Source organism: Alexandromys fortis, unplaced genomic scaffold (genome assembly GCF_014885135.2).
Source record: "Alexandromys fortis isolate MF-2015 unplaced genomic scaffold, M_Fortis_MF-2015_v1.1 scaffold_18, whole genome shotgun sequence".
NCBI lineage: Eukaryota > Metazoa > Chordata > Mammalia > Rodentia > Cricetidae > Alexandromys > Alexandromys fortis.
Genome location: NW_026067897.1, coordinates 1,668,235 through 1,683,774, shown reverse-complemented (window position 1 = coordinate 1,683,774; position 15,540 = coordinate 1,668,235). Strand labels below are relative to the sequence as shown.

The 15,540-nt window shown below is 35.8% G+C and overlaps 1 long non-coding RNA gene across 2 annotated transcripts in view; it reads left to right on the top strand.

The window, feature by feature from the left end:
- The window catches only part of LOC126486483 (uncharacterized), a 222,069-nt gene that overhangs the window by 169,846 nt on the left and 36,683 nt on the right, over positions 1 to 15,540 (top strand). The gene's annotated exons all lie outside the window — the stretch shown is intronic.

Genomic DNA, 15,540 nt, shown 5'->3' with positions numbered 1-15,540 from the left:
ATACTCATAGATTAGAGCCTAGCCCATTTGTTATCAGAGAGGCTGTAACTGATGGGTGAAGATTCAGAGACTCACCACCGAACATGAACAAGAACTCAGGGAAGTGCTGGAAGAGAGTGACAAAGGATTGTCGGAGTCAGAGGGGTCAAGTATATCATGAGAATATGCCCATAGAATCACCTAGGCAGTGCTCTGGGGCTCACAGAGACAGACTGAGGGGGCAATCACAGAGCAAGCATGCATGGGTCTGAGTGAGGTCCTTGGCGTGTATTTATGGTTGTGTGGCTTGGTGTTTTTTTTGAACTCAATACAATGGGAGTGGTGAAATATTTCTGAGTCTTTTGCCTGATGTTGGACCCTTTCCCTCCTTCTAGGTTTCCTTGCCCAGCCTTAATGATTAACAAGGGTTTGTGCCTAGCCTTATGGCAGCGTGTTATTCTGTGTTTGTTTGATATCCCTGGGAGGCCTGCTCTCTTCTGAGGGGAAACAAAGGAGGAGGAGGGGACCTAGGGGAGAGAAGAGGTTGGGGAAACTGGGAGGAGCGGTGGCAGGGGAAACCGTATGAGCAAATAATAATTTAAAAAGGAAGTACAGTGAGAAGAACTGTGTGAGTACAATGTTTTCAGGAGAATGGTGTTCCACCTCATTACCCAGAATGTCATCTGATCTTGAAAAATGCGTTATTTAGAATTTGTTCCTTCTAAAATTTGCCCCCCCCCCCCCGGTCTGTGCTCTATGCGCTAGAACCCAGTTCACGAGCTTCGGGCAAGGGCCTGGAGGTTGAGGAAACACATGCAGAGACAGACCAACACAGGGACCTCCAATTGCTGGTACAAAAGCCCCTCTTTAATAGCACCATGGAGGCTTAAATATCCTGCAGTCAATGGCCAACAGGTGAAAATTCCATCCTCTGATCTCTAGGCAAAGCACAGCTTTTAGTAACTTCAATTAGAAGGCTCTAGACAGGGAAGAGCAGCTGAAGGCCAGGACTCAATTGGTCCCAACAAAAACTGATCACACTGTGATCATAATATATGCATATATATGTATATATGCATGTATGTTTGTGTGTGTACTCTGGCAAAATTCATGCATAGATAAACATGTATACACAAACACACTGAAATGCTTTTATAGTTACTTTTCTTGAGATCTCAAATTTGCTAATGTTATTTTTTAGAATTGCAATAATATCTTCCAGAAGTTTATACTAAAATTAATCAGAACTTTCTTGATTGACTTACCAGTGCTTTAATCCCTCTATCATTTGTTTATCTATTTATTTTCAGATTTCTTTATTTACCAACTCAAAAAAAAAAAACCTACAAGCATCACTCTTGAGCAAGCATGAGCTAGATACACTAAAACCAAAACCAAGGGAGAGGCCATGCCCAAGCATTGTACACTGTATTGGGAGAGATCCAGATGTTGACAAATAGCCTTAGCAGCAGGGGAGAATTGAATCAATACCACATAAATGTATATGCGAGGAGCTGCGGGAGTATTAAAGGGGTGATTAATTGTGCTTGGAAAAAGAGAAGGAGAAGAAAGCACTTAAGCCAGAGTCCCTGAATGTAGAATGTAGAGCATTTCAAGGATTGGGAAACAGAAAGAAAAGCCACTTAAGTTTTATTACTTCATTACAGTGCAGCAGTTTGTTCAATTTCTCTCCCATCTTTTAAAAATAATATCATTGCTCTTATTCTTAACAACTTAATATTTACAAATACAAAATAAATTATCACAAAACTACTTTTTACTTTTTCACGTCTTGTTGGGGCCTCATCTGATACTTGTACCTGCACGGAAAAGGATAGACATAGGTCTATGTACACATAACACGTAGAACTGTGCTTAGTTTTAAAATATATGAAACTGTGTTGGTTCTGATCACCTTGATACAAACCAGAGATACCTAAGATGAAGAAACCCCAGTTGAGAAAATACCCACATCAGACTAGCATATAGGCAAGCAGGTGACACATTTTCTTCATTTATGATGAATGTGGAGTTCCCTACCCCACTGTGGGCAGCATCAAATCTTATTCGGTGGTCCTGCTGGTTATATAGAAGCAAATTTAGCAATGCTGGAGGGCTAAGCCTTTAACCAGAATTCCTCTGTGGCCTCTACTTCAGTTTCTCCCTCCAGCTTCCTGCTTTGTGTTCCTGCCCTGACTTCCCTTCATGGTGGACTGGGACCGAGAAACAAAATATAAAATTAATTTCCCCAACCCCTAAGTTGCTTTTGGTCACAGTGTTTATCATAACAAAAAAAGAAAGCTAACCCAGGCTCTTATAACAAAATATACCATTCACTTTGTGATTGTAATAACAAGTTTGTTTTGTGGAAGTTTTGGAGATTGAAAAGTCCAAGTTTAAGATCTTTATTGGGTTTGGTTTGTTGACCCCTTCTGTAAGAGATGAGCAGGTAATGAGAGACAGCCCTTTCTCTTTTTATAAGGCTACCTCTTCTATCAGATCAGAGGCCCACACAGAGCATCATTTAAAACTTAACCTTGTCCCAAAGACTTGGGTTAAAATACAGTCATAATGAATGAAGGCATTCACATAAAAGTTTTGTAAGAATTCAGTTCCATAGGCAGCAGACACTCACATACTAAATGGAATGAATAAATATATAAAATATGCAGTATGTAATTACTCTCTGCCAAGCATCACTTTTGGTTTTTAGAGATAACAGTGGGGCACCCCTAGTTATATTAGGTTAATATTCCGTTGCAGGAAGAACCAAGATTAAAATATGATAAGTAAATAGAAGTGTTTGTGGCTCAAAACAAGCTCTGTGAAGTAAATAAGTACAGCGATTAACTGGGAAAGGAAAGAAATACACTTTAAAATAACTTAAAACTTTATAGTCTCGCTCAGGAGGTAATATTTGAACTAAGATAAAATGAATGAAAACTCCAGCATGTGAAGATAAGAGGAAGTAATTTTCTAGGCAGAAGCAGCGAGAAGGTCATAAACCTTGAAGAAGAAAAGAGCTTCACGTTCTAGGAAATGAAGAGCTATCCTGGCTGGACACTGATGATTTGAGTGCAGGTTTGAAATAGGTCAGGGTCAGGCTCCATAAGTTCTGCGAAGCATTGGCAGGCAATTGGAAATTTACTCACAAATAATAGTAAATCACAGAAGTTTTCTATACACATTAATAAAGTGTGTTTTATATCTGCTTTTGAAAGATTGTTTTGGGTTGCTGTGTATGGGAATTATAATCAGGAAAAGAGAGATGGAAATAAAAAGATGTCACAATGGTTCAGTCTAGATTAGAAAAGGATATTCATTTCTTAATAAGCATACTTACATTATCAAAAAATTGTACTGTGCATATTTTGCTGGAATCAGTCACCTTACTTCAATCTTAATAATTGTTAACTTTTATAACTTATATTATAGCCCATTATTCTTGTCTATATTAGCCATGTGGCTTGGTACCTTTTTCGGCTAGGCAGCTCCATCTTGCTTCTTCTGTGGCTGGGTCAGGACTCCGGACCAAGCTTTCCTCTTCCTAGAATTCTCCTGTTCTTGTCACCCCGCCTCTACTTCCTGTCTTGTTGTCCCACCTGTACTTCCTGCCTGGCTACTGGCCATTCAGCATTTATTTAAAATATAATTGACAGAATACAAACCACTGTCCCACACCAAATAGTTTAATTCATTTTGTAGGTATGGTCTCATTGTTAAGATTAGATCTTAGTATATTATTTTGCAATTTGAGTTTGGACATTTCTAATAAAGAAGGCATAACCAAGCACAAATGGCACGCATAGAAATGGGCACTTATGGTCTGTCTAATGATTTTATATGGCTAGATAGATATCATTTCTCTTATCTATATTTCAAAACCCAGGGTAATTTTAGAGAATTTTACTTTGGTTTTCAATGTTGTTGGGGGTTATTCTTTGTTGAATTATATATGTTCAGCCTATGTCAGGACTTGCTTTTCAGCACCTATGATCTACCTGAAACCTACAGACATGTAACATGCATGAAACTTTATGTGTTCAAGTAATTCTTACTTAATAGGCAATAAATTTCTCTATCATTTCTTGAACAAATTAATGTATACAACTATATATAGTAAGTATACTATTATTAATTGCTATATATAATCAATAATGGATATATCCACTCATCATGATATTTTAAAGTTATCAAATTTCTTCCACACTGGTCAAATTCAGTGTTGATAGAAGTTTAGCTGTACATGAACATTGAGCATAAGGAATTTGTGGTGAAAATAAATTCTCAACCAAGTATTGGAGGAAAAGACAACAGTAATATTAAAACTATAAAACAGAGCTGATAAGAAAGTTCGTAACAGAAAGGGTTAATGACTCACAACAATATATAGGATTATTTTGACCCAAACCACTATTTAATAAATTTCAAGCTTTTGCATTTTCAGGAATTAATGCATGAAAATTGATCTCAACACAATTGTGTACTAAACTATTTTAGGGTATAAGTAGTAGTGCAACTGATAAAGTTTGCTTTTGTGATTCATCAATTCTTTAAAAATTAGTTGATGATCTAGCCAACATTTGTGCTGTTCTAGACATTGACGACACAGCAGTAAAACAAAAGCATCCTATATGCAATAAATAAACCTTATGGACTGTTCATTAGTTCCATCTCTCCAAGTGGTAAGTGTGAAGTTCACACAACTAGTCAACTGAGAGATTTGGGTTTAGATCCCTCAAGGATCTTCCTCTACTGTGATCTTCTCCCTGTGATCGTCTTGTAAACTGCTCTCCAGAACTGATGTTGCACTTGCGAGTCAGGAAGCTGGTGTTCCAGTATCCCAGCAACATTGCCATCATATGTGCGAAAGACAAAGTGTCACCAGAGATTCTGTCCTCTCCACTCTATACCCATCAACCAGTGTGCTCCTTGGACATAAGTAGAGCCACTCTGGCTGACAAACAGGAGATGGATGGGGATGGATGAGCAACAAGTGCTCTGCCTGCTTCTGGAGTCACCAATCAACTCCTGTCAACTCCTGCAAAGAACTCTCCAGCTCCACATGTAACAAAGGAAAGTGAATGAGAGAGAAGCTATTGATTTTGGAAACATAAAGTCTGTGTTATTAATAGTTTTGATTAATTATTTTAACATTGTCCATATACCATTTACCTATATGCCAGGTATTATTAAAGCATTTTACAAACTATCTTGATCTCATTTCAAGTCGTGAATTAATTATACAAAGTGCTTGTATTAGAATAGGCAAATCTTACGAGAAGATTTAAAAAAAATATTAGAACAAGAAAGGAGCTCCCAATGTCCCAAGGAGGAGCAGAAGGAGGGAGAATATGAGCAAAGAAGTCAGGACCACGAGGGGTGCACCCACCCACGGAGACAGTGGGGCTGATCTATTGTGAGCTCACCAAGGCCAGCTGGACTGCGACTGAAAAAGCATGGGATAAAACCGGACTCTCTGAATATGGCGGACAATGAGGGCTGCTGAGAAGCCAAGGACAATGCCACTGGGTTTTATCCTACTTCATGTTCTGGCTTTGTGGGAGCCTAGCCAGTTTGGATGTCCACCTTCCTAGACCAGGATGGAGCGGGGAGGACTTTGGACTTTCCACAGGGCAGGGAACCCTGACTGCCCCTCAGTCTGGAGAGGGAGGGGGAGAGGAGCGGGGGGAGGGGGAGAGGAGAGGGAGGAGGGGGGAAAAGGGAGACGGGGAGGGAAGTGGGAGGCGGGGAGGAGGTGGAATTTTTTTTTTCAATAAAAAATTATATTTAATAAAAAAAAGAAAGGAAATATATATTTCTACTCTGATGTCTATTTCAAGGATAGGAGTAATGCTGAGGCAGGGGACTTCTACTTTACAATATACTATTCTTTTAAAAATGAAAACCCAGCATCCCAGTTCATGAGGAAATACTAGCACTATTACAATGCCGCCTCTCAGAACAACCATTTCCCTAGTTGTTTTAATTAAACCATCTTATCAGTTATTTTATGCTTATCATAATTAATAAGAAGTAAAAAACAGACGCCCCAGTTCTTTGTTGGAATGCTAGAGGGTATATGCTATCCTTCAGTTACCACATATTTCTTTCATATCGGTAATAGCATTTCTGTAGCTCAAAATGTAATTTAATAACACTTCAGTGTGATAGATTTGAGAAAAGTGTTTGGTTAAAACTTTCATCCCTTCTGCTTCTCGGCTGATTCTTTCAAATTTCAAGTAATTTACATTAAGCTGTTTTTCGTGGCTGAACTTTGAAAATCTTTAGTTTTCCGATAAATTTTTAAAAGCATGTAAATAATGTATAAAGATGATAACTTAAAATATTATGTTGATGGAGCTGACCAGCCTCTGTTTAGCAATTTCTCTTTTTCTGTGATTTAATCATATTTTGTATATAATATTCTAGTTCTTACAATGTGTAATTTACACATGCTCACATCAATATCAGCAGATAATTTTTAATATTATTTCATACAGTTTATAATTTTACCTACATTTTAGTATGTGTTATGTATTAATAAACAACTTTTGTTTTGTCTCTAAAAGTTTTTTTTAATTTTTTTGTCTTTCTGATGCATTTGTTTTATTTGTTTTATTTTTTGTATGTTCATTTTTTATTCGTTTGGTTTTTAGAGGATAGATATTGAGAGTGTTTTTTAATATTTTTCTACTCTACTGTTGCTTCTTGTAGTAGTGATCCCTGTAAGAACACATTCAAAGAGTAGAATTTGGTGATCTGCCCTTGAAATGTTTCCCCACAGACTCATCATTCGATTGTTTCTTCTCCTACTTGTCATAGCTGCTTGGAAGGACTGCGGAGCCTTAAGAACTTGGGCTTTGTTGGCAGGTGGTGGTTGTTAGCAGGGGTTTGAGGTTGTTAGCATGGCTTCTGGTTCTAGGTACTTTTTTCTTCCCCTTCCATTTGATGTGAATGCTGTGTGACTCTTGCTGCATTGACTGAGCTGCTTGGCCATGCCTTTCCCACCATGGTTGAGTGAACCTTCTGAAACTAGGAGCAAAAATATCTTTCTTCCCTTCAGAACTATAGGCAAGTCAGCACAGATGGAGGAGGAGAGGTAGCCTTTCCCAGGAAGAGCTCGCCAATTGATTGTCTGGTGCCAAGTGGTGAAAAGATACATACTAGTCACATTATATGGACTGAAAAGGTTATATTTAAGAATATACGTGTAAATGCCCATATATATTCAAACAATAACAGCTAGTGAAGTACAATGCCATGAATTTGAAGGTGAATGTGGAGGAACATAGGGGGTGATTATGATGGAGGTAAGAGCAGTAATGGAAATATATTAAAATTTCAAAAAAGAAAATAAAGAAATCTCAGGAAGCAGCCTGATTTTGAATTTTATTTTATTTCTTAACTAGTAACCTTGGTGAGTTTGTTATCCTCTATGGTCACAGGTTCTGTCATTATAATAGTAATAATAATATTTATTTCTTAACTTTTGCCATAAAATAGTAAATTCTTGTGGAACTGAATGCCCACATATCTTTTAGAAGTAGGTAGAGGAAATAGAGGAAGTACTATTGAAATGCCTGCGATGGGTTACATTATCTTTTAATGGCTTCATTTGCCATGTTTAGAAAATTAAATCATCTAGAGTGTATTTTGATCATAGCCTGTTTTGACTAATTCATTTTATTTGTTCTTATTAACAACTATTTTTCTTAACAACATGTGTTAACAAGGTCATTTTAAAGTAACCTCATTTATGAATTTTACTCAGTTCTAGATTCTTATGTATGCATGGGTATCCTTTGTCTTGTTTTTTGTCTAGCAATCTGTTAGTCTATCTTTAACACTATCACTTTGTTCATGCTACTAAGACTTTATAAAATATTTGATGATTGATGGAGTAATTTGATTAAATAAAATTTATTTTATTTTTTAGAAATACTTTTTTCATATGTCAACATTTGTATACACATTTGCACTTAGATATTCTTCTACGTTAATTGTCACATAAATGTTGCATGATATATAACTTTATAATAACTTTTCTATAAGGTATGAAGTCATCTTTGGATTTATTAAATGCATGAATTATTTTGACATTAATATTTATAACAGTGAGTCTTCTACAAGCAAGTTTAATATTGTTATAAAAGTTAAAAATATTTTGACATATTTTAAATCATAATTTTATATTTCAGAAAAAAAGTGCTTGGGAAATCTGAGAAGAGCTTACCCTAAGTTCTTATTTAGACAAAGGAGGAGGCTAAGATTCAGCAAAGAATAAAAATGAGTTTTCAGATTCATAGTAGAGATTACACACAGGTGTGATGGAGAACTGTAAGTAGAGGCTACACGGGGAGGCTAATCGTTTGTCTAAGAGTTTGTAGCAACAACTGAGAACAATGTGTTTGAGTCTGAAAGACTATTCAGATAATTGAGTGCCAACATGGGAAGACAGGATGGATTTTATTAGAAAGAATTGTTCTTAATAAGCTTGGATTATACTAAGATATATTAACAAGGGAATGAAAAAGTCAGCAATGAGACTCATTAAATACAGGTAGAGTGTGGTGTGCGTCTGAGTGTTCTAGAGCTGTGTGTACATCACATAGGTAATGTGACAATAATCTGGTCAGCTCACAAGGACATTATTCATACAGCTTTGGGATTGAAATCAAGGGTGTGATTGGAAGTCCCAATGAGAGATGTTAGATCAACAAGTGACCGGAAAATAAAATCCCAAGAAAACTGTTGCTAGTTCTCCACAGAGGAAGAGTAGATGCTAAACAAGAGGAGCTGCAGTGTTAAGGAAAGCCTTATTGCAGAGGCTAAAATAAAAAATGGTGGTGAGGTATGATTAACCTTTTTATAGACTCAGCCTAGACCATTTGCAGTGTGCTTCTTTAAATTCTAGCACTCAAGATGCAGAGCCAGTGGAACTCTGCTAGCCTGGTCTACAAATCAGATTTGAGGACAGCCAAAGACACACAGTGATATCCTGTCTTAAAAAAAAAAAATAAAAGAAGATAGCCAGATAACTACAGAGATAGAGATAGATGACAGACAGACAGACAGACAGACAGACAGACAGAGGATAGATAGATGGGTAGATAGATATTCATTCTTTATGTAATGTCTAGATGGAGGATGATGGATTTGTGGTCTCAGACCACTGATTCAGTGGTTCCTTTTACATGACAATGGTATGAATTTTGAAACATTTCAAGTCTAGGATTATTCAGAAAATGACCATAATTTTTCTTCTCATTTTTATTATTTTGCTGCATTAGAAGGTTTCATTTCCTATGTCATACTTTACAATTTCATCCTTGATCAGGTTACTCAGGAGCATATATTTTTTTCCTATTCAATCTTTTTCATAATCTATTTGATAAGGTCACATACAGAAACACTCACAGGCACACACACACACACACACAAACACACACACATCCATAAGGTGCCAACATCCAGTGAATGGCATAATATTGTTTTTTAACTCTCACTTTCAGCTTTGCTAATTAAAAATATACAGAGGTTCCTGTCAGGAAGGATTTCAATAGGCAGTTAGGAGATTTGTGGAGAGAATTTTGAGGGACGATGGTTTCATCAACTGACAATCAAACCACTGCCATCTAAATTAACTAATATTTAGCGACACTGGAATTTTTCTTAAACATAATAAAGAGCTTTGTTCCTCAAATGCTTTTCAAATGCTTATGGTTTCCTTCACTCAGAAGTCCAAAGTGTGTCATTCTGGTACCTTTGAGTCCTCCTATCCACCTTACACTTCATGATTTAATTATGGATATATACGACATTCAATGCTTTTAAAACTAGAAAATGATGGTGAAATATAAGTTAAAGTGATTTGAAACTATATGTTGATACATATATCAATATTACAATATAAACATATGTCCAAATGCCTCATGACCAAATGTGTCTTAAAATTAAAATGCCTTTGAACTTCAGAAAGGTAATATCACACATATGTTGTCTATGACGTAATGCTAACAGCAAGGAAGGTTGGCATTTGAGAATCAAAAGAAAGTTTCTCTGCAGGAAAATTTGTAAAAACTCATATTGGAAATGGAAATAAGTTTTATCAGAAATTTCACATTGCTGTGAATTTGATTCAATGAATTTAGATTGCACATGTGTTGGATCCAGTTCTTTCCTCCATTTTGTTGAGATTCTAATATCACAACAGCAAATATGAGTGATTAAATCAATATTGAAGCAAAGAGGTGGACCCCAGGAGAGTTTCCAATGACCAGGGAGTCATTCATAAAATATTAGCACTAAATATTGAATGAAGACAGAATTGGATATTTTAGACTACCATCAGTGGTTATTATCAAGCTTTTCTGAGAAATCACCTGAAAAACTTATTTTCCTTTCTATACAGAATCTGTTTGCCTTTTCACAGCCTTTTGAAAACACCTGAAACTGAACAGTTTTAAATCATTGTCCTAAATATTTTAAAAGTGGAAAATTGGGGTTAGGCTCAGACAGATATCTTGTTTCTATGATTGTTTACTATAATGACTGATGTTTTCACAGGTTCTTGGAACAAGGATGGAAGAGGTTTATTTATTATTGAACAATGCCAAGGCTCCCCAGAGTCATGAAGCTATGTTTGGAAATGTGGTCTCTAATCACTTTCATAATTACTTTGGCATGTCTTTGTAAACATGAGGAACTCAGAAAGCCTTTCACTTGAAGCTCCATATACAAATATTTCATTTTCTGTTTAAATTCACTCAGTAATTCAATTGAGGAACAGCAGAGAGTGGAAATATTTCAAAACTAAGAGAGGTGTATGCAAATTAATTGGATAAGCAAAATTAAGGAATATAATAAAAAATGTGTAAATGTTAGTCAATAAATTACATATTAAGAATTACAGTGCAGAGTGAACAAAACTCATAATTTCTTAGGTAATAGCATTGGATAGCCAGAGTATATGGACTTAAGTAATGTAATTACTTTCTTTAGAGCTAACAGATAAGGTGCAGTGAGGATAAACCCAAAACATCAGTCTATGGATGGATGTGGAGAAACAATGGAGAAAATGAAAACATGACAGAATTGGAAAGCATAAATCCTTTGGGGATGTCTGTTTTGCTCTTTAATGCTGGTAAAAGAATACCCAATTGGAGAAATAAAATATCGTCAAAGAATTAATATCAAGTTGGTACATGAATATAATACCAACAGTGATAATTAGTATGAGAAGAGACAGTTTCAAGGAATGCCCAGTTTCCTTTTGTGGTGGTTTGAATAAGAATAGTCCTCTAAGATCACGTGTTTGAGTACTTGGTCCCTAGCTGTTTGAACTGTTTGGGAAGGATCAGGATTAGGAAGGCCTTGTTGAGGGTGTTGTGTCACTAAGGGTGGGCTTTGAAGTTTCAAAACAACCACACAATTCTTGGTGTGCCCTTTTACCTTTCTTTGCTTACAGAGAAAGATATGAACTGTCAGATATTTCTGCAGCCACACATTTTCTTTGCCATCATTAAACCATAATTCGCATTAAATGCTTTATAAGTTGCTATGGTCATGGTATTTTGTCACAGCAGTAGAAAAAACTAAGATATATTTATTATACAATTTCATTTTTTGGGATTTCAAAGCATTTGTGATTGAGAATTTCTACTCACTCCTATGTGATGGGGAGTCATCTTATCTCCTGATCTTTCTGCTTTTGTAAACTATAGATTAGTCAGAAGCAACACTAGGTCCTGTTTAATTAAAATGCTGGTCTAAAACATAGCTTGGGAAGCTCTGAAAGTTGATCCGACTAGACATCAGAGAGGGAGGCTAGACTTGTGGTTAAAATTTGTACTCAGAAGACGCAGAAATAGGAAATGTTTCATTTCTGTGATGAATGAAAGCCAGTAGCAGAAGCAGGAAGGACAAGAACTGTGTGGATCTTTGATTTTTGGAGGATTGTTTACCTTACATGAAATAGTCTCATTTTCATCCCACCTCACCCAAATATTATTAATTCTAAGGTCTCTCTCATCCTCTAGTTCTTCCACTAAGCCCTCCATGAGCCTGTTCTGTTCATATCCTTTTCTTGTTAACATTTTACTGTAATTTGATATTCCATGATCAAATGATCAAACTGAGTACCATCTCTCCAATTCAATTGGAGAATCTCTGCCTAGAGGACTATTGCTGCTAAGATCATGCTATAATAAAATAGGGGATATTATAGACTCTTAACTTTACCATTAAGATTCTGGGAAAATAAGTACATCTTTAAGCCTGCATTTATTTGTTTATTAATTAACATACTGCTTCTCAGAGAAACTTTCTCAGTGTGTTGGGATGGTTTTGATCTCCTTCTGACTCCTACTCAGAATGTGGAATTGTACAATTCCAAATGCTTGAGAGACGTGACTTGAAAGTGAGCCCTGTGTTCATACTGTAGTTCGTCTGCAGGTTGTCCTTGAAAAGCAGATCTGGGTCACCTTTCACTGTTGAAACCTAAGGAAACTAGGAGTATTGCTCTTACTGACTAATATTTACTCTTCATGTCACCATGCTTTAGGGAATATAAACCATAAATCAGGTCAAAAATTCATTTGTCCATTTATTCATGCAGAAATAGTTTTATTTCCATGAACAGTCTTTATTTGGCATTTAGGGAATAGCCGAGTGAGCTTGAGATGATCTCTTCTTTAAAGATTCCTAGTACTCAAATAGTTTTCACATTTGAGACCCGTGTAATCCAGTAAAGATCTTTCTGATATAGATGGAACTTTTTTTAAAAATGTGTCCGTCTAGGGAAGCTTGCACAATCTCTTAGTTTACTGAACGACATGCGTGGAGAAGGAAGCCTTTTGATGTGCTGTGTGCTCCCTGCGTCTACTGTTACAGATTTAATTTGAGTGGTAAGAAGAGAAACTTTCGGGAAAGTTAATTGGTCTCTGGTTGCAGTGATCAGTAACATAGCACCATAAAGTGTGTAGCACTTTTCAAATTCGAAGCTTTTCAACAATCAAATCTAATTGCCTCATACATATGATACGGCTATTTTCTCTCTGGGCTACTACTTGGTCTCCCCTTAGGTTTATTTATTTATTTACTTGGTGCATTAAAACCTTGGCCTTGTAAAGTAGCATCGATTTTTTTTCATTATAAGTCGTTTCTTTTAGGTTTTCTTGTAGGTTGGAAATCCTTTTAAGCTGCCTTGCTTTAGCAGGAGAAGCAATACACTCTGCTGTTTGTGGCCTTCTGCATATGGTGAGGGCAATAGCAAAGCTTTTTCCTCATTATCCCCAGCAAAAAGAGACAAAAATGTCAGGGCTGTGAGATAGTTTCGTAGAGGCAGCATGTAGCAGCAAAAGGCCACAGTCACACACCAGTGGAAAGAGCACATGTGAGGCTCACAGGAAATGCATTGCAAAACTGAAGTAAAAAGCTTCTCCAAGTCAGAGTAAAACAGCGACTGCTGAGCCAGGCTCATTCATTTGGCCCACCGTTTTCCGATAAATGCAGTTCTCGAGCACTGAGTTTTGTTGCACGTATTGCCTCTTTACTTTCTCCCTTAACGTTCTGCTTCATTTATCTAGCCTTCCCGAAAACAGTGGCCACGTGTTGGTCCCATCTCTTCCTCTGCCCCCATAGCTCTCAGCATATTTTCAGTAACATATTAATACATACACATGAACAAAATTCATCAGAGATATTTAAATTTAACTTTGAAATTTTTTTCTCTACCCTTTTCTGAAAATATAAGGGTGTATGGGGATTCTCATTTATGTATCATTTTTTTCGTTAAAATGTTTTTCATAAAGTATATTTTGTAGGTCATTTTGAAAGTATGTATTTGGAAAGGAACCCATAATCCAAAGTATACTGTTTTGTGTGATATTTCAAACAGACATAGTGATGTCTACAAGATTTATATAATGGTGTTACTTCTTGTATGACTATAAACAAAAGATGGAAACTTCTTTTTCATTCAATAGGTTTTAAAAGTGATATTGTTTACTGTGAAAAATAGAGCAAATGATTCAGTGGTCTGTTCCCATTTTAGAAACTATTTATTGCACTGTATTAATAAGCTAATGTCCTTTATATATTAGAAACTATTTTCCAGTTTAATTGAAAATATACTAAGCTGATTATTTTATTCTTATAACATATTTAATGTATCAACTTAATAAAGAAAAAAAGAAACATTTATTTAATTAATAGTATTAATCCATTGCTGGATTCAGATGGATAACAATTCTTTAATATACTAGTTTAATGCTGTCGTTATCTTTTAGAGTTGGGCAAAATAAGCAATTGCAAACCTTGCCAAATTAAAAGGATTCACTAGGGACTCATAGTTTAAAAAGGCTAACTAAATCTTATCTGTTTTAGACATCACTAAATATTGCCAAACTAAATGGCTTGTCAAGTATAATAAATAACAGCTGATTTATTTTTTTATTAAAAAATCACAGCTCATTTTTCAAAGATGAAAACTTATCTGGATATTAGTTCATTGCTACGTGTATGGCACGGTGATTCCAAAGCAACACAGAGGCCAGTATTCAATATACAGCCAGCAAGACCAAGTATTTGATGTGAACGAAACAGTTGGAAAACACAACTTCTTAAAAGTTTAAACTTTTAACATATACTTAAAATGAATTAATTTCTAATGCGTGAAAATCATCAGAACCTGTTGTAAAGTATGACAAAAGTTTCAGTAAAATTAAAATGAGAGTGGAATGTTGATAGCGAGTAGACACTGATTTTACCTGCCGTTCATTTACACATTTTTATTCTTTATACTTTCATAAGATAATGTGTAAACTCTTAACAATTAAAAATAAAACATTACAGAATAGATAATAACTATTTGTTCAATAGAGGGAGATAAAATCTCTAGTGTTTTTTATTTGAGAAAACCTCAAATTTCCTTTTCAGTAGGGGTGGAGTAACCTTGGTATTCTGTTCTGTTTTTTTTTTTTTCTTAAAGTTATATTAAAAACAATGTCCATTGAAATGATGGAACAAATAATTCTTAAAATCATGAAAAAATGACTGAATGAAATCTGTTATGTATTGTCCAGAGAGTCTTTTTATTATTTTTATTGAGCTCTACATTTTTCTTTGCTCCTCTCCCTGCCTTCCCCCTCCCCTTTAACCCTTCCTCCCAAGGTTCCCATGCTCCCAATTTACTCAGGAGATCTTGTCTTTTTCTACTTCCCATGTAGATTAGAACCATGCACGTCTCTCTTAGGGTCCTCATTGTTTTCTAGGTTCTCTAGTATTGTGAAGTATAGGCTGGTTTTCCTTTCCTTTTATGTCTAAAAGCCACTTATGAGTGAGTACATGTGATAATTGTTTTTCTGTGTCTGGGTTACCTCACTTAAAATGATGTTATCTAGCTCCATCCATTTGCCTGAAATTTTTGAAATGTCATTAATTTTTTCCACTGTGTAGTACTCCATTGTGTAAATGTATCACATTTTTAAAAATCCATTTTTTTCAGTTGAGGGGCATTTAGGCTGTTTTCAGGTTCTGGCTTTGACAAATAATGCTGCT